The 20,192-nt window shown below is 38.0% G+C and overlaps 1 protein-coding gene and 1 pseudogene across 2 annotated transcripts in view; one reads left to right on the top strand and one right to left on the bottom strand.

Moving 5' to 3' along the window:
- Window positions 1-20,192, bottom strand: part of DIPK1A (divergent protein kinase domain 1A) — a 113,611-nt gene that overhangs the window by 84,686 nt on the left and 8,733 nt on the right. The window lies entirely within an intron of this gene.
- LOC125172679 (F-actin-capping protein subunit alpha-2-like) lies at window positions 5,644-6,514 on the top strand (annotated as a pseudogene).

Here is a 20,192-nt window from a genome sequence, read left to right as displayed (position 1 = left end):
GGCTTTACAGCATGGGGTGATGATAATCTTCTTTGTCTTTTGTCTAATCACTTTAGAAGGCTATATATGAGCAGACCATCCTCCCACACCCCACCACCCCCCTTCCCCATTTTTTAAATAAAGATTCATAGAGGAACTGGACTGTTAAGGAGTAAAAGCTGGGTGTTAAGATAGAAAGCCCATGCCACCAGAAGATGTACAATAAAAAGGTTTGACAGCTTTTTAAAAAGTTTTTTAATTCCTAAGTTAACATGTAAGGTTATATTAGTTTCAGGTGTACAATATAGTGATTCAACATTTCCATACATCACCCAATGCTCATCACAAGTGCACTCCTCAATCTCCATCACCTTTTTAACCCATCCCCCTTCCAACCTTCCCTCTGGTAGTCATCAGTTTATTCTCTATAGTTAAGAGTCTCTTTCTTGGTTTGTTTCTCTTTCTCTCTTTTGTTCCTTTGCTTGTTTGTTTCTTAAATTCCATATATGAGTGAAATCATAGGGGATTTGTCTTTAACTTATTTCGCTTAGCATTATACTAACTCCATCCATGTCATTGCACATGGCAAGATTTTATTCTTTTTATGGCTGAGTAATAGTCCATTGTATATAGGTACCACATCTTCTTTATCCATTCATCAGTTGATGGGCGTTTGGGCTTTTTCCATAATTTGGCTATTGTTGATAATGCTGCTATAAATATCAGATGCATGTATCCCTTTGAATTAGTGTTTTTTTATTTTTTGGGTAAATGCTCAGTAGTGCAATTGCTGGATCATAGGGTAGCTCTACTTTTAATTTTTAACTGTTTTCTACAGTGGCTGTGCCAGTTTGTATTTCCACCAACAGTGCAAAAGTGTTCCTTTTTCTCCACATCTTTACCAATACCTGTTGTTTCTTGTGTTTCTTATTTTGACCATTCTAACAGGTGTGGGGTGATACCTTATTGTAGTTTTGATTTGCATTTCTCTGGTAAGTGATAATGAGCATCTCTGCATGTGTCTGTTGGCCATCTCTTTATCCTCTTTATAGAAATGTCTTCTTTGTAGAAATGTCTGTTCGTGTCTTCTGCCCATTTTTTAAATTGAATTATTTATTCTTTTGGTGTTGAGTTGTACACATTCTTTATATATTTTGGATACTAACCTTTTATCAGGTATGTCATTTGCAAATATGTTCTCCCATTCATAATTTGCCTTTTAGCTTTGTCGATTGTTTCCTGCTCCATGCAGAAGCTTTGTATTTTGATGTAGTCCCAATAGTTCAAATTTGTTTTTGTCTTCTTTCCTCAGGGGGCCAATCTAGAAAAAGTTGCTATGGCCAACATCAGAGAAATTACTGCCTGTGCCTTCTTCTAGGATTTTTATGGCTTTAGCTCTCACATTTAGGTCTTTCATCCATTTTGAACTTATTTTTGTGTATAGGTTTAAAAAAAGTGGTCCAACATGCACCCCCGTGTTTATAGCAGCACTATCAACAATAGCCAAAGTATGGAAAGAGCCCAAATGTCCATCGACAATGAATGCATAAAGATGTGGTATATACATACAATGGAGTATTACTCAGCAATCAAAAAGAATGAAATATTGCCATTTGCAACTACGTGGATGGAACTGAAGGGTATTATGCTAAGTGAAATTAGTCAAAGAAAGACAAATGTCATATGACTTCACTCATATGAAGACTTTAAGAGACAAAACAGATGAACATAAGGGAAGGGAAACAATAATAATATAAAAACAGGCAGGGGGACAAAACAGAAGAGACTCATAAATATGGAGAACAAACTGAGGGTTACTGGAGGGGTTGTGGGAGGGGGAATAGGCTAAATGGTTAAGGGGCACTAAGGAATCTACTCCTGAAATCATTGTTGCACTATATGCTAACTAATTTGGATGCAAATTTTAAAAAATAAAAAATAAAACAAGTTAAAAAAAAGGGGTCCAGTTTCATTCTTTTGCATGTTGCTGTCCAGTTTTCCCAGTACCATTTGTTGAAGAGACACTTTTTCCCACTGGCTATTCTTCCCTGTTGTGTCGAATATTAATTGACCTTATCATTGTGGGTTTATTTCTGGGTTTTCTATTCTGCTTCATTGATATACATGTCTATTTTTGTACCAGTACCAGACAATGTTATTATTTTCAAAAGTTATGCTGACAAGTATTGATTATTTAATATGAATGCTAGTAAAGCTTTAATAAAGTTTAGGTTGGCAGAAGAAACACAATTGACCAGGCTATTGATCTTTTACTTAGCTTCTGATCTTTAATCAGATACTTATCTCTGTTCAGAAAAGTATCACTTAGCAGATGCCTTCCCAAGTTGCAGATATGGTACCTAAGAGGAAATAAGCACTTTCACTCATTCTTCTTTGGAAAACCCTAAACTTAAAAAGTAACTGTCAGTTTGCGTCAAAGGTCCATTTCAGGGTTAAAAATCACACCTTGACCTGAGGGTAGTTCCATCATCTTTCATTTATAACGAATTTCAAAGTTTACTTTCAAACCAGTCAACATGAAGCTAATTTAAAACTTAAATGCCATTCTTTATAATAGAAGTAAAAGCATACTTGCTAGTAGTATAGAACTTTATACTTAAGGAGTATGTTAGAGTTTTTCACACGGAGTCATAATCTTTTTTTTTTTTAATGTTTATTTATATTTGAGAGAGAGAGACAGAGATAGAATATGAACAGGGGAGGGGCAGAGAGAGAGGGAGACACAGAATCCAAAGCAGCCTCCAGGCTCTGAGCTGTCAGGACAGAGCCCAACGCAGGGCTTGAACTCAAGGACTGTGAGATCATGACCTGAGCTAAAGTCAGCCACCCAACTGACTGAGCTACCCAGGCACCCCTACACGGAGTCATAATCCTAAATCATGAACCAGGGCAACTCCCACTTTAACCTCTCCCAACACCTAGAGATGAAGCAGCCTCCTAATGATGCTATAATCCTCACCACTTCTCTATGGAGGCAACTTGACATGCGAATCTAAGCTATACCCACCCCCTTAGATGAAGGGCATCCCTTCATGTCCCTAGACATACACTTACTACTTGCCTCTTGAAAGTGTTTATAGATACAGGAAGACAAAAATCACATGCAGCTCTCCTTAGTAAATACAGATAGTATTGATTTATATCTACATCATGTATATTTTGTCTAGGCTCTTTCCTCAAGTAAAAATGTAAATTGTTTTCTTATTCAAAGTTCTACAAAAATATTAAGGGAATATTTTCACATTAGGTAACATAAGTATGCCATCTTTTTAAATTGAAAGTCAAAAACAAAATTTGTGTGACTTTGTAGCTTGTTAAAGCATTTGTTTATTATCACACAAAATAATGACATTTTCTATATTCAGTATGACATGACAGCATTTTAAAATAACTGGTATATGAATGCTGAGAAATCTTTATATGATAGATATATTAACATCTCTCAATAAGAAAAAAATACATTGATTTCTCCAAGACAGTCATAAACATATGCCACAAGAAATGGTTTGAAAGGAGAAACTGACAATGTCGCTGGTCTGATTTCAAAAACTTCTTGAAATAGGCAAGTGCACAACATAAATGGCCATAATGTGTTTTAAAAAGTCATTCATAAGTTTGTAATTTGGGGATATCATAACATTTTATGAGGAAGCTAAAGCATTCCTCTTTTATTACTGAAAATACCGTTATAAGAGAGGCAAGAAAAAACTCTCTTATCAACGATCATTATCATCTCACCGGTAAATGAAGAAAGTAAGGCCAAGAAAAAGGAGCTTGATACAAGGCAAATCACATGCCTGAAATCTCATGATAAAGCATATTACTCATCTTAATATCACATAACATTAGAATTCTTTCTACTTTTCTTTAAGTTCAAAACCACTTAAATAAAAATGCTTGCTATAAAAGCATTTATAACCCAAAACTATCATTTGATATGGTTAATTTCTATCATCTTTGGGGAGGGAAATCTACATAACATAATGACTTTTAAATTTATTTGGTAGATCTAGCTATGGGCCACTTTTATATTGATCTGACTTAATGGGATCTATTTTAGGTTAACTAATCCTCAGAGATACAAATTCCTTAATAAAGCAGTCAGAAGTATTTTTAAATATTAACCAAAACATTCATAAATCATGTCAAGTAATGCATTAGCAAGACCAAAATACCTCACTTTCTGCTTCTATTTGCAGCTTTCGAAGCACACCTCTCTGCTTTCCCACCTTCCCAAACGCCCTCTTGTACTACTCCATGATACCCCTTTCCTTCATATTCCACTCTTCTATCAACTAGAAAAATGATCACATGTAATTTACATATATCAAATGACTGAAGTTAATTTACACTATAACACTGGCTAATCCCAAAGTACTGGTATAACCCCCTACTTAAGACTGGGACATCACCAAGCATAAAGATTTTCTTTTTCGGGGATAGAAAAAGGAAGTCTGAAATCATGCATTATCTAAAGGTAAACCTTATGTAGACCTACTAGGGTAATTGCTGGGGGTGGAGGGGAATATCCCTTGTTACTCTGCCCTCCCTAACATAGACTGCTAAAAACCCAACCATCCTCTGCCTCCCTTTCCTTTTCTTTGCTTGCCTGTTTAGAACACAGCAGCTGAACACACTTATACTGACTTAAAACATAGGCATTAAAGGCCAATGACAGCATCTAAACACAGTACCACACTTCTTCCTCCCAGGTTAACATTAAGCGACCTCTGGCAATGAAGAATTTGATTTCTTTTAAAATACACTTTTGTGGGGTGCCTGAGTGGCTTGGTGATTAAACGTCCAACTGTTGATCTCAGCTCAGGTCTTGATTTTGGTGTTGTGAGTTCAAGTCCTGTGCTGGGCTCTGTGCTGGGTGTGGCCCCACTTAAAGTAACAAAATAATAAATAGATAGATAGATTAATTTAAAAAGTACACTTTCAGAATGTAGCCCCTTCATCAATGGGGGTAATGTGTCATTGAAATCTCGCTTTTTTATTTGCAGACCCCCAAGAAAATTTTGAAAGCTACACATCCCTTGGCACATCCTTAAATTGATACTTAAAATCTTTCACCGTAAGTTTAAGTAGTTGCAAAGGAGTAACTTCTAACATATTGTAAATATTGAATTTTTAAAAGTTTATTTATATATTTTTGAGGTGGGGTAGACAGAGAGGGAGAGAGAATCCCAAGCAGGTTCTGGGCTATCAGCACAGAGCCCAACACAGGGCTGAACTCAGAAACCGTGAAATAATGACTTGAGCCAAAGTCAAGAGTTGTACACTTAACAAACTGAGCCACCCAAATGCCCCTCACACAAATTATTTCTAACGTATTTTATGTTTGGAAGTTTTTTACTGGACAGTGTTATATTTTTCCTCAACAAAAATCTGCCTATGAGTTAAAAATAAACTTCTCTTTATTTTCTGTAATAAAAGACTTCAAGTATTAAAACAATTTCTTCTAGCTTGAGTTTTCTTTACAATTATTATTACTAACCAATCAATTAAAATATAAATATACTGCAAAATTTTATTTTAAAGATTCTTAAACATAGTAACACTTCATTAAAGAGATGGGTGTGAGGGGAAGTCAGGTGGTCGCTGGCACCACGCCCACCACAGTATGTCACCAGAAGGAAAATGGCAGATCTGGAGAAGCAGTTGTCTGTCTAATGAGGAGAAGGTATGTACAGCAGCAAAATTCATTATTCATGCCCCTCCTGGAGAATTTAATGAGGTGTTTAATGATGTTCGGTTACTGCCTAACAGTGATAATTTTTTCAGGGAAGGGACAACTCATGCATTTGCACAGTCTATAACTTGGACCAGTTTACTCCAGTAAAAATTGAAGGTTATGAAGATCAGGAATTGATAACAGAACATGGCAACTTGGGAAATGGAAAGTTTTTGGATCCCGAAACCAGAATCTGTTTCAAATTTGATCACTTAAGAAAGGAAATAACTGATCCAAGACCATATGAAGCAGAAAACGCAGTTGAGTCATAGAGAACTTCAGTAGAAACTGCTCTTCGAGTTTATGTGAAAGAACATTATCCAAATGGGGTCTGCACTGTATATGGTAAAAAACAACAACAACAACAAAACTAGATGGATAGCAAATCATTATTGCATGAATAGAAAGCCATCAGTTCCAAGCAAAAAGTTTTGGAATGGTCATTGGAGGTCAGATTGGAAATTTACCATCACTCCTTCAACCACTCAAGTGGTTGGCATCTTGAAAACTCAGGTTCATTATTATGAAGATGGTAATGTTCAGTTAGTGAGTCATAAATATATACAAGATTCCCTAACGGTGTCTAATGAAGCGCAAATAGCAAAAGAATTGATAAAAACTGTAGAAGCTGCAGAAAATGAATACCAGACTGCCATCAGTGAGAATTATCAGACAGTACTTTCAAACTTTACATAGTCAGTTGCCAGTTACATGCACTGAGATTGACTGGAACAAGACCTTAGCTACAGGATTGGCAAAAAGATGCAGAACGCATAAGATGAACATTGCATGATTGGATCACTTTAGTGTCTTTGAGTTTTAAAAAAAATCATTGCAGGGGCGCCTGGGTGGCTCAGATGGTTGGGCATCTGTCTCCAGTTCAGGTCATGATCTCACAGTTCGAGAGTTTGAGCCCCGCATCAGGCTCTGTGCTGACAGCTCGGAGCCTGGAGCCTGCTTCAATCCCGGTGTCTCCTTCTCTCTCTGCCCCTCCCCAAGTTGTGCTCTGTCTCTCTATGTCTCTCAAAAAATAAATAAATGTAAAAAAAAATTTTTTTTTTAATCATTGCAAAAGTATTCAGAACTGTCAAGCTACCCGATCAAATAGGCTGCTGCCATTTAAAATTGCTGTAATTAGTTTGGTTAGAGCACAGAGCTTACCTAATCAACCATTATTTTTCATTTCTTTTGTTCAAAGAGGATTGAAAATCAGTTTAGTTTAAGTGTTTTTTACTTTCTGTTATATTTCTTACAATTATGAGATGCTTCCTCTAGATTCATGTTAAAGGTTTTTGAAGTGTTTCAAAAATATTTTACTTATCATAACCCTAAAATTGTTGTCTTTTGGTTTACGAAGTGAATAACTTTTGATATTTGCCCAGTTCTTTTTAATGGGGTCAACATGGACATTCTAGTTTAATGTGGTTGATGGATTTAACCATATAGACTGCTAAAGAAATTATCTACCTTTTCCCCTTTACTTTCTCCATTTATGTAAGATTGAGATTAGAGGGAAAACATTTTTTTTTTCCTTGAGGGAAAGCATTTTCTACATCAATTATGTTTGAACCTTTCAAAAAGGTCATTTAGCTAGCTTAGTGTTTAACTAAACTTTGTTTTTTATTTTTTTTAAGTTTATTTATTTATTTTGAGAGAGAGAGAGAATGTATGTGCACAAACTGTGGGGGGCAGAAAGAAAAGGAAACGGAGAATCCCAAGCAGGCTCCCTGTTGTCAGCACAGAGCCCTACAGTCGCAGAGCTTGATCCCACATACCTTGAGATCACGACCTAAGCCAATATCAAGAGTCAGACGCTTAACCAACTGAGCCATCCAGGTGCCTGTAAGTAAACTTTTTAAAAACAAGGCCAATGTCTAATGATTTTTTGAGATTCTGAAATTAAATGAGAATACTTACTTCAGGGGGGCCTGGGTGGCTCAGTCCGTTAAGCATTGGACTCTTGGTTTTGGCTCAGGTCATGATCTCACGGTTCATGTGTTTGAGCCCCGCATCAGGCTCTGTGCTGACAGCGTGAGGCCTGCTTGGGATTCTCTCTCTCCCTTTCTCTTCATCCCTCCCCTGCTCTCTCTTTCAAGATAAATAAATAAAATTAAAAAAATTTTTAAAAAGAAAATACTTATTTCAGAAATGCATTTAATGCTTTTTTTCTTGTGGCAGTTACACAAATTAGCTTGAATTCCATATGTCCCTGAGTTATTTTTACCATAAAGCCATAAATGTATTATAACAAGGGAAATCATAATATATATAATCCTGAACTCATAAAAAAATAAATGAATAAGAGGCGCCTGGGTAGCTCAGTTGGTTGAGCATCTGGCTTAGGCTCAGGTCATGATCTTGTGGTCAGCGGGGTTTGAGCTCAGCGTCAGGCTCTGCGCGTCAAGCTTGGAGCCTGGAGCCTGCTTCAGATTCTGTGTCTCCCTCTCTCCCTCTCAAAAAGAAACATTTAGAAAATTTTAAAAAATAAATGAATAAAATAAAAAATAAAAAAAGATATGGGTGAGATTTTTCTTCTTCAATTCATTCACGTTTCCATGTAGTGACTATTATTTTATTGCCAGGATAAAATAGGGCTCAGCACCAATTCTATCCCTACTTTAGTTTTCATAATGTTAAATGGTGAGGAACCTGCTTCACATAAATGAGGGAGGAGAATGGACGTCTTGTTAGAGCAATTATTTCTCAATGCTTCAAACTTTTTTGAACAATGTAAAATAAATATAACAGTAACCTACTATCAAAAATATACTTAATAGTCTATTAGTTAATTAGCAAACCAATTAGGCTTTCTCTCAGTTTTGTGAGAACAAAAAAATTGGAAATTATTTGAATTGCAAAAGGAACTATTATCCATCGTTACTTGAGACAGTGTTACTTAATCATCCACTATCTTCGCACAGATACCAGTATTCTCCATTGCCCTTTGGTGTCCTGGTGTTTTTACATCCGGGGACCTTTGTGAGATATGAACTAGAGCAATATGCCTTTCTTTTGTAATCATGTGAGAAGGGCAACAGTGAAAGAGAAGTGGGAGAACAGACCCCACACCTCCATCAGAAGCACATTCCTCGGGAAGAATAATGTTAGGAAAAGTATGTGGGGAATGTAAAGACCTACAAATGGCTCCCTTAAACCAGGCCCCACACTCCTTGAAAAGCGTACCCATTTAAAGATAAAAGTAAAGGGCTCCTGGGTGGCTCAGTCGGTTGAGCGTCAGACTTCAGCTTAGGTCATGATCTGGCAGTCCGTGAGTTCGAGCCCCGCATCTGGCTTTGTGCTGACAGCTCAGAGCCTGGAGGCTGCTTTGGATTCTGTGTCTCCCTCTCTCTCTGTTCCTCCCCCACTCACACTCTGTCGCTCTCTCAAAAATAAATAAACATTAAAAAAAAAATTTTTTTTAAAGATAAAAGTGAATGTGCATCTGCAGCCCACAGTACCAGCACCAGCACAGGGACTCCATGGAAGTGAGCAGTACATGATTTTTGATGAGAGAAAACTGAAAGAGCAAAATGATAAGCACCAAAAATAGCAACACGATATATCAAAGGAAGAACCCCACCTAAAAGCTAAGAATCAGACTGAAGCAAATTAAGTTGTTGCTTAAAGCATAATAATTAAAGCCTTTAAATTTACCAAACCATTCTGCTATTACAGAATAAAAAGGCTTGTTTATCCCTTCTTCTCTGTCCTAGGGGAATAAATTATCTCATGAGTCTTTTACTTCACCAAAGTGCTATTTAAAAGCTGACGAAATGTTTAAGCAATTGATTACATTAATAAAAAAGTCTTTACAGGACAGAGGTACGATCAAACCCAAAGGGTAGGTAACACTGATTAAGAGGAAAGGATATGCTCTCTGACAGTAATGCCAAGGTCACAGTTTTTGCCTGCCTGTCTCCTGCTCTTTAGTTAGATCTCAGATTATTATCCCTTCCACAAGAAGGTTCTCCAACAAGCTGGCCAAATAGATGTCCTGATACTCATTATCACATAACCTATTTCAATTATTGCATTGTACACATAGCTGCCCAATGTTTTTGTTGCTTATTTTTTTAAATGCATTTATTATTGGGGGCGCCTGGGTGGCGCAGTCGGTTAAGCGTCCGGCTTCAGCCAGGTCACGATCTCGCGGTCGGCGAGTTCGAGCCCCGCGTCGGGCTCTGGGCTGATGGCTCAGAGCCTGGAGCCTGTTTCCGATTCTGTGTCTCCCTCTCTCTCTGCCCCTCCCCCATTCATGCTCTGTCTCTCTCTGTCCCAAAAATAAATAAACGTTGGAAAAAAAAATTTTTTTTTAATGCATTTATTATTTATTCACCAGTGCCAAAACAACTCCAAAAACTCCCAAAAGCAACATGTGAATTCTATGAGAGCAGAGATCTATCATGTCACTGCTGCAAGTTCAGTGCTTACCTGGTACCAAGCACATAATAACCTTGTTGATGATAGCCTATAGAAATCAGGCACAATGGGAATGCAAGCTGGTGCAGCCACTCTGGAAAACAGTATGGAGGTTCCTCAAAAAACTAAAAATAGAGCTACCCTACGACCCAGCAATTGCACTACTAGGCATTTATCCACGGGATACAGGTGTGTCGTTTCGAAGGGACACATGCACCCCCATGTTTACAGCAGCAATATCAACCATAGCCAAAGTATGGAAAGAGCCCGAATGTCCATCGATGGATGAATGGATGAAGAAGATGTGGTATGTATATGTATATATATATATATATATATATATATATATATATATATGCATATATATATGCATATATATATACATACATACATATACATATACATACATACATATATATATACATACATACACACACACACACACACACACACACACACACATACTCACACAATGTAGTATTACTCGGCAATCAAAAAGAATGAAATCTTGCCATTTGCAACTATGTGGATGAATTGTTGGGTATTATGCTAAGTGAAATCAGTCAGTCAAAGAAAGACAAAAATCATATGACTCATATGAGGACTTTAATAGACAAAACAGATGAACATAAGGGAAGGGAAACAAAAATAGTATAAAAACAGGCAGGGGGACAAAACATAAGAGACTCATAAATATGGAGAACAAACTGAGGGTTACTGGAGGGGTTGTGGGAGGGAGGATGAGCTAAATGGGTAAAGGGCACTAAGGAATCTACTCCTGAAATCATTGTTGCACTATATGCTAACTAATTTGGGTGTAAAATTTAAAAAACAAAAAGTAAAATTAAAAAACAAAAAAAAGAGGGGCGCCTGGGTGGCGCAGTCGGTTAAGCGTCCGACTTCAGCCAGGTCACGATCTCGCGGTCGGCGAGTTCGAGCCCCGCGTCGGGCTCTGGGCTGATGGCTCAGAGCCTGGAGCCTGTTTCCGATTCTGTGTCTCCCTCTCTCTCTGCCCCTCCCCCGTTCATGCTCTGTCTCTCTCTGTCCCAAAAATAAATAAACGTTGAAAAAAAAAAAAAAAAGAAATCAGACACAAAATTGATGATAATTCTAAGACTCTAATCTTTGAGTAGTTTTTTCTCTTTTTTACTAAAGTAAACTGTTGATATTATATAAGATTTTCTGAAAAATTGTGTCATTACATCTTTATTCCTCTGAAGTTATTTACCCTAATTCTCTTGTCTTTATTGAAATAATTTATAAATTATGTAATGCTTAAATAAACATTGCAGCCATTAAGACAAACAGGTTAGGTAAATATTCATAAGACAGATAGTTTAAAATTCACATCGGGGAGTGGGGTGGGAGGGAGGGGAAAGTGTGTGATGGGCATTGAGGTGGGCACCTGTTGGGATGAGCAATGGGTGTTGTATGGAAACCAATTTGACAATAAATTTCAAAAAATAAATAAATGAAAATTTAAAAAAAGGAAAATAAAATAAATAAAATAAAATAAAATTCACATCAGGATTTTCAGTTCAAGATGGTAAATTAAAGATGTGTGTAAGTTTACTACTTACAGCTTACAAAACCACACTCAAGGGAGAACAAAAGGAAAGAAAAGTTAAGGGGTTCACCAGTGGATGAAAGATACAACACAATTTCTAGAATTCAAAAAGCAGATGGAATTGTGTTGATGGATGAGACAGCCAGAGAAAGCCACAGCCCACAAGGCAACCTAAGAAGAGCTGGAAGCCAAAATGCTTGTTGGAATGCTAGGAGGAATCTAGAGAGCCAATCTGCCCTGGAACACCTGATGGCTCTGGGCTCTAGGCCAGCAGGTACAAGGGAGGAGAGAAGGGAGAAGTGGGGCTAAAGACAGTGGGAATAATTGAAGGTCTGTACTTAGAACTGTGCTGGTTGGCATCCGCATCTACTTCCCCCACCCCCACACAGATCACAGGCATCCTGGCATTAATCCTCAGTTGAAAAGCCAGATAATTGAAAGAACAAATGACCTGGGGAAAGTAAAGGCATCTAGGGGGAGTGTGCCCACAGTAGAGCACTCCTCCAGCACAAGGTCAGGGTCTGAGCACAGGCCTAGAGCAAGCAGGCCAGTCAAGGCATCTTGCCCTACACTGAGGGCTCAGTCAGCCATCCACACAGGTGATAGGTCTAGGGGGAAAAGAGACCAACTTTTAAAATGGCATAGAAGGGGTGCCTGGGTCGCTCAGTTGGTTGAGCATCCGACTTTGGCTCAGGTCATGGTCTCACAGTTTGTGGGAGCCCACATCAGGCTCCGTACTGACAGCCTGGAGCTCAGAGCCTGGAGCCTGCTTTGGATTCTGTGTCTCCTTCTCTCTCTGCCCCTTCCCTGCTCATGCTTTGTCTCTCTCTGTCTCTCAAAAATAAATGTCAAAAAAATTTTTTTAAATAAAAAAATGGAAAATAAAATGGCACAGAAAATAGGGGCGCCTGGGTGGCTCAGTTGGTTAAGCCTCTGACTTCAGTTCAGGTCATGATCTCACAGTTTGTGAGTTCAAGTCTTGAGTTGGGCTCTGTGCTGACAGCTCAGAGCCTGGAGCCTGAAGCCTGCTTCAGATTCTGTATCTCCATCTCGCTCTCTGCCCCTCCCCCACTTGTGCTTGGTCTCTGTTTCTCTCTCAAAAATAAACATTAAAAAAAATAATAAAATGGCACAGAAAATCCATATCAGTTCCTCAGTCCTTCTTTCTTAAAATATGAATAGACAACCAAGGATTACCAGGCACATGGGGAAATCCAGCAGCATGAGAAAGAACTGAGAAAAACACATAAAGAATAGGAAACCACAAATAAGGAACAAATAACTTGGAAGAACTCTTTTGAATTTAGTTTAAAATTCTTAGAATTTTTTTATTTTTTTACTGTTTATTTATTTTTGAGAGAGAGAGAGAGCAAGGAAGGGGCAGAGAGAGGGAGACAGAGAATCCGAAGCAGGCTCCGCCCTGACAGGCTGACAGCAGCAAGCCTGATGTGGAGTTTGAACTCATGAACCACGAGTTCACAACCTGAACTGAAGTCAGACGCTCAACTGACTGAGCTACCCAGGCACCCCTAAAATTCTTAGTATTTAAAGAGTGATTAGAAAATGAAAGCAAATCAACAGATGATCTAGAAAGCAAAATTGAGAAACACAGAATGAGAGTATATGGATAAAAATATGGAAATAATAGAGAAACTATAAGAGACATAAACAGTCAATCTAAGAGGTACAACATTTGACTAATAAGAGCCCCAAAAAGAGGGAACAGAAAAAAGAGAGGGGAAAACTATTTAACAAATAATAGAATTCCCCCAGAGCTGAAGAAAGACCCAAGTCTTAAGACTGGAAGGGCTCAGTAAGTACTCAATACAACTAACTGATAAAAGACCTACATCTATACATTTCCTCATGGAATTTCAAAACAAGTATAAAAAAGAGACCCTGAACAAGGAACAAAGGTCACCCAGAAAGGATCGATAAACAAACTAGCTTCTTGTCAGCAACAGAGGATGTTAGAAAACAATGGAACCACGTCTTCACATTTTCTAAAGGAAATTATTTTCAGCCTGAATTCTACACCCAGCCCAACTACGAACAAGTTCTAAGATACAATATATACAGTTTTAGACATGACTCAGAAAGTTTATTTCCCACATATCCTTTCTAAAGAACTTATTTCAGGATACACTCCAGTAAAATGATGGCAAAATCAGGACAGTAAAAGTGGATCCTGTGGAAGACAGGATCCTGAGAAAAGTGATTCCAACCCAGGAGAAGAGTGGAGGGAGATCCTTGTAACACAGCTGTCTGGTAACCTAGAAAAGCAGTTGGTTACAAAGGGGGATGCCGCAGAATAGAAAACATAACTGAATGTATATAGGAAGTGAGGCTATGACAAAGGCATATTATTATACCAAAAAAAAAAAAAATTAGAAGAAGAAAGGCAACTAGAAACTTCCTGGAAAAAAAAAAAAAGAGGCACAAAGAAGCTACATTTCAAATATGAAGCAAGCTTACATTTACCCCAGTTGATAAGGAATTAACAGAGTACGAGAAAAGAGGATCTGGTTGTTATTGATCATAGAATCTTGAGAGTCCACAGTTCATTACTCTGGGCTTTGAGAGAAGAAAATGTAATCCTAGCACACAAATTGGCTCTACACTAAATATTTATAGAATCATATTTTACGGAATACTAAAAATAGAGATGCTCTTCATCTTAGGCCAGAACTAACTTTGATACATTTGGTGTCAAGACAAATTTCAGGATCCTAAAAGAAATCCTGGTCAAAAGTGTTTCACTCTTATTTTCTGTGTACATGGCACGAGATGATAAGCAATTCCTATTTGCAGTACTCTCCCTAAAGGTGACAGTTGTTCATTACTCAAATGGTCCAGCACTCCAGAACTAGCTCAGTTCACTTGGATTTGCGGGCAGATGTCAGAAGAAATGTCTGCTCCCCACAGCTGAGCAGACAGTCATCCAGAAAAATAAGGTATATTGACTATTCAGGGAAGAAACTGTGCCCCATAGTAATCACAAATCATAACTCTGTTACTTTAATACAGATCTCAAAGGATAGGCTTTTGAATTATTCTTTAATAGGAATATTAAAAAGCAAGCAAGGAGCACCTAGCTGGCTCAGTTGGTTAAGCATTCAACTCTTGAATTTGGCTCAGGTCATGATCTCATGGTTCATGTCTGTCAGCACAGAGCCTGCTTGGGATTCTCTCTCTTCCTCTCCCTCTGCCCCTCCCCTGCTTGCATGCTCTCTCTCTTTCTCTCCCTCCCTCCCTCTCTCTCTCTCTCTCTCTCTCAAAATAAATAAACTTAAAAAAAAGCAAACAAGTATGATTTCTAAGCAAAAAGAAAGTTTTTATTTATAGGGAATGAGCAAACATCACATGTTCTCTTCCCCACTGGCAGAAATATGGTTTAGCTTTTCGAAAAGGGCAAATCCTTGCAGTAATTTGCTTAATAACAAGAAGGATTTGTCCTTGTCTGTTAATCCTACTGCTTTCCTGACAAGGAGAAAGTAACTTCATGCTGCAGTCAGTGGGTCTCAGGTTCATAAGGGAGATTTTCCTTTATAGGAATAATTAGCAGGTCATAACAGTATGATACTATTTATAGTTTTCATCTTTTAGATTCAACTTATATGGAGCTTTGGTTGTCCTTGGTAATAGGACAAAATATAAAAGTTATCAACTTTGACAATATGAAAGTGTCGCTGACAGAAAGTGAGAAAAACAGATGGAAAAAGAAGCACATGTTCTAATGCCCCTTTTTGAAAATGGGGGAGTCAACAAAGATTGTCAAAAGTGGACGAAATGAGAATCACTGTCAGTGTCTAAAGTTACTAAGTTAAGTGCAGAGGAAGTAAAATTATAATATGACTGCTGTATCAAGCACTGGAAGAGAGAATGGGAGGACTATAGTATAAGAGGGCTGAACACTCATTTTTTAAAGTGGGAAGTCAATAGATATTATCTGAAATTGATTAAAAAAACATAAAATTCTGTTATTTGGAGGAAATAATCTTTTTGATTGTACAACTCTCAGGAAAATATCTCAAAGCACAAATCTCTAACATTTGTATATTTACTTATAAATATTCTATATAAACTTATGACTATATTAATCTATTACATACCTGTTATGACTTACACAAAAATAGATGTTAAAAGTATATCAGAGGGGTGCCCAGGTGGCTCAGTCGGTTGAGCGTCCGACTTCGGCTCAGGTCACGATCTCACAGTTTGTGAGTTCGAGCCCCGTGTCGGGCTCTGTGCTGACAGCTCAGAGCCTGGAGGCTGCTTCAGATTCTGTGTCTCCCTCTCTCTCTGCCCCATCCCCACTCATGCTCTGTCTCTCTCTGTCTTAAAAATAAATAACACATTAAAAAAATTTTTTTTACAAAAGTATATCAGAATAATTTTGAATAGATTTTTTTATCGGGAGGGAATACTTACTGTAGTAATAAACCAGAAACAGAAAATAATTAGCTATTCTGACAAAAATAAATATTTTAAGATATAAAAAAGTATATGAGAATAAAGCACCTCCTAGGATGTATACAGTTCCTTTCAAACACAGAGCTCTAGAAGTTAGAGGTATAGTTACCAGGAAATCCAAAAAGATAAGTGGTTCAAAGATGCTACCTTTCAGGAGTAAAGCTGGGGATAAGGAGAAGTAGAAGGGGAGAACGATAATTTGCATCATAAGCTCACCTATATTATTTTACTTATTATATACATGTTTTCTTTTGTACAAAAAATTAATCTAATCAGTCCCATAAACTATCTCTGCTAGTGTTTATGCTGATTCATTCAACAAATATTTACTGAGCATCTAGTCTTGGCTAAGCACAGAGGATAGAGGAGGGCAACGGATATCTTGGCTCTCAAGGAAATCGAGCCTGGGACCAAAGAAAGCTGTAAAAACTGCTGGTGACAAACAAGTATCATTGTATGTGCTGGATATCATGCACACACAGTCTGGAGCACAAAAGAGGCACACTAATACTGTGTGGGGTGTTAGGGAAGGATTGCTAAGAGGTCACTTCCTCTTCAAGTCAAAACCTGAAGGGCAAGTAGAAAACTAAGAATAAACCAGGTAGACAGGAATGCAGGGAAATGGGGAAGGGTATCCTAGGGCAAAGCAGAAAAGGGAGGGCAGACAGGCTGACACATAAGCATGGTGTGTTGGTAAACTGCAAGTTTTTCAGGATTACTAGAGCTTTAAACGGTGCATAAGGTGGTAGTGGCAATAATGAAATGGCAAGACAGGAAGGGACCAGACATGGAGGGCCATGCTCAGAACTCTGCGTAGTCTCCTGAAGGCAGTAGAACGTCATTAAAGGATTTCATCAAAAGGGAGGGAGACTAGATCAGATTTGCATTTGGGGGAAGATGACTCTGGAAGCAATGTGGAAGATGGAGCTAAAAGGGTATAAATGAGGCCGGAAGGCCATTCTGGAGGCTATTATAGTGGGCCTAACGACACATAAGGAGAGAATCATGGTATCAGCAGGAGACAGATGGCCAATAGATACATGAAAAAGTACTTATCATTACTAATCACTGGGGAAATGCTCTTTAGTAACTGGAGAGTATCACTAACTGAAAGGGAAAGAAGCAAGTTTTGAGGGGGTGGAGTTTAGGTTAGGACATGTTAAATACGAAGTGCCATCTAAAGGTAGATATCAAATAAGCAAATCTAAAGTTCTGGGGGAGAGGTTTGGACTGGTGATATAGAGTTGAGACCCATTAATATTTGGGTTGTAGTGGAAGTCACGTGAAGAGCTACAATTACCAACAGAGCTTGTACAAAATGAGAAGTAGAAGAAGGCTGGAATCTTGGGGAAAGTGGGGAGCAAAAGACTAAAGTAACTGAAAGGAAAGGGCAGGAGTATCCACAAAGAATGAAGGAAGGTCAGAGCAATAAGGAGATGGTAAATAAGCCAAGAAGAGCAGCTGAAAAGACAGATCTTGGCATCCTGACTGAATAGGGAAAGGAGGAAAGCCAGAGCGGGGTGGATGGACTGGAAGACATGGGTGTGCAAAGGCCTCAGTTGTGATGATAACACGAGGGTGATGGTGAAAGTAAAGAATAGGAATGCAAGAGAGAAGAAGTGTGTGCTTAGTGTGGGCTACAGGAGCTCAGTATCTTAGAGTGGTTACAGAATATTTTTGAACACATGGAAAAACATGTACATTGTATCATTTTGCACAACCTGAGTATATGCTCAGGGAAAAGGAGAAGATCAGGGTAATAAACAGGCTCTGCATTCACTGGGGACAAGTTTAGTTTTACTGGATCAGGTGTGACTAAAAATGTTGTCAGCTGATACAGTAAAACAAAACCAAGTGTTATCTTCTTTAAGGGGTTAAGAACAACTTTAATTATAGTAATAAAGAGAAATAAGTTACTTTTTTATTTTTGAGAGAGAGGGAGAGAGCACAAGTGAGCAGGGTGGTGGGGGGGAGAGGGAGAAAGAGAATGTTAAGCAGGCTCCACGCCCCGTGCAGAGCCCACACAACACAGGGATGGATGATCATGAAATCATGACCTGAGCCAAAAGCAAGAGTCTGATGCTTAACTGACTGAGCTACTCAGGCACCCCATAAGTTACATTTTTTTTTTCTAGGAACAAACTCAAGGGACCCATAAGTTACATTTTAAAGAATGTTTTCCTAGGGTTCATAAAGTGAAATTTTGTACCCTTACTTTAGTTTGTATAATAGTACAAAAGATTTAAGAATAGTATCTACTGTAAAAACAAATATTTTCACACAGCAGCTATTTGTGTCTTCCTTCCTTTAATAAATATCCATGATTCTTCCCATAGTAGTTGTTGGAACAATAAATACAATTCTCTTGGGGTGCGTGCTGACTCAGTCAGAAGAGCATGTGCACAACTCTTGATCTCAGGGTCATGAGTTCAAGTTCCATGTTGGGTGTAGAGATTACTAAAAAAAAATAAACTTAAAACAACACAACTCTTATAAAATCTATTATATGACAACATCTTCAAACCTAATAGCAATGGGAAAGACATGAATAAAATATTGTAGGAAATGAATGATTTTTTTAATTGTCAGAATTCAGTTGTATTCTTTTTGTGGTAGGCAGAATTCTAAAGATGTCTCCCAAGATTCCCACCCCCTTGGTTATTGAATCAAACACTAATCTGTGTATGAAGAGACTTGGCAGTTGGAATTAAGGTTACTCATCAGCTGACTTTAAAGCAGAGATATCCTCGGTTAACTGGGTGTACCCAATGTGACCCCTTAACAGCAGAAGAGAAAGGCAGAAGAGCCAGAGCAATGAGGCAGAGAGGAAATCAGAGAGATATGAAGCATGCAAAGGCTCTACCACTCTCATGGGCTTTCTATATGGAGAAAGGAAGCCATGAACCAAAGAGTGTAGGTGGCCTCTAGAAGTTGAGAACAACCCCAGCCAACAGTCAGAAAGGAAATGGACACCTCAGCCCAAGTATGGAACTGAATTCTAACGACAACCTAAAAGAGTCCAGTACTCCAGAAAGAAAGTCAACCCTAATGACACCTTGATTTCAACCTTTGAAACCTGGAGCAGTGAATGAGCAGGCCAAACTGTACTCAAACTTCAAACCTACAGAACTGTGAGATAAGGGTACAAACAAATGGGTGTTGTATTAAGCTGCTCAATTTGTGGTAATTTATTCCAGGAACACTGGAAGACTAACACACTTTCTTTAATTGCTGGCTTCAAATGTGCTCTATCAAATCTCATTTTCCTGACCTTTCATGTAACTTTGGACAGAGTTCACACATTTCCAATAATACTCAGTTATTATGAAATCCAGTTTAATTTATTTTCCCCCAACCTTCTATTTTGAAAATCCTTAAATCTACAGAAACTTTAAAAGAATAGTGCAAAATATACCCTTATACCTATATTCATCAATTGCTAACATTGTCCTACATTTGCTTTCTTTGTCATTCTCTCTAAACATACATAAATATCTCTACCTCTCCTGCTTTCTTTTTCTCTGTATCAGTGGTCCTCAACTAGGAACAATTTTTCCTTTCAGAGGACATCTAGCAATGTTTGGAGACATTTTGACTGTCATTACTGGGGGGTGGGGAGGAGGATGCTACTGGTATCTAAAGGGTAGAGGCCAGGGATGCTGCTAAATATCCTACAAAACAAAGCCCCACACCACAAGGAATTATCCAGCCCTAAATGTCAATAGTGCCAAGGTTAAGAAACACTGCTCTTTATATATGTATACACAAATGTATTTTCCTGAACTATTTGAAAGTAAATTATAGGCATTATGACATTTTTATGCTAAATACTTCAGTTTACACCTTCTAAAAATAAAGACACTCTCCTATATAATACAATTTAACAATGATAACAATGATACAATAATACTATCCAATGTATAGTTCATTTTCAATTTCCCCATTATCTCAAAAAAATCCTTTAGCACATTGTATTCAAAATCCTAGACCCAGGGT

Source organism: Prionailurus viverrinus, chromosome C1, assembly GCF_022837055.1.
Source record: "Prionailurus viverrinus isolate Anna chromosome C1, UM_Priviv_1.0, whole genome shotgun sequence".
In the NCBI taxonomy this organism is placed as follows: domain Eukaryota; kingdom Metazoa; phylum Chordata; class Mammalia; order Carnivora; family Felidae; genus Prionailurus; species Prionailurus viverrinus.
The sequence above is the reverse complement of the archived record's forward strand: the minus strand, read 5'-3'. Positions and strand labels throughout refer to the sequence as shown.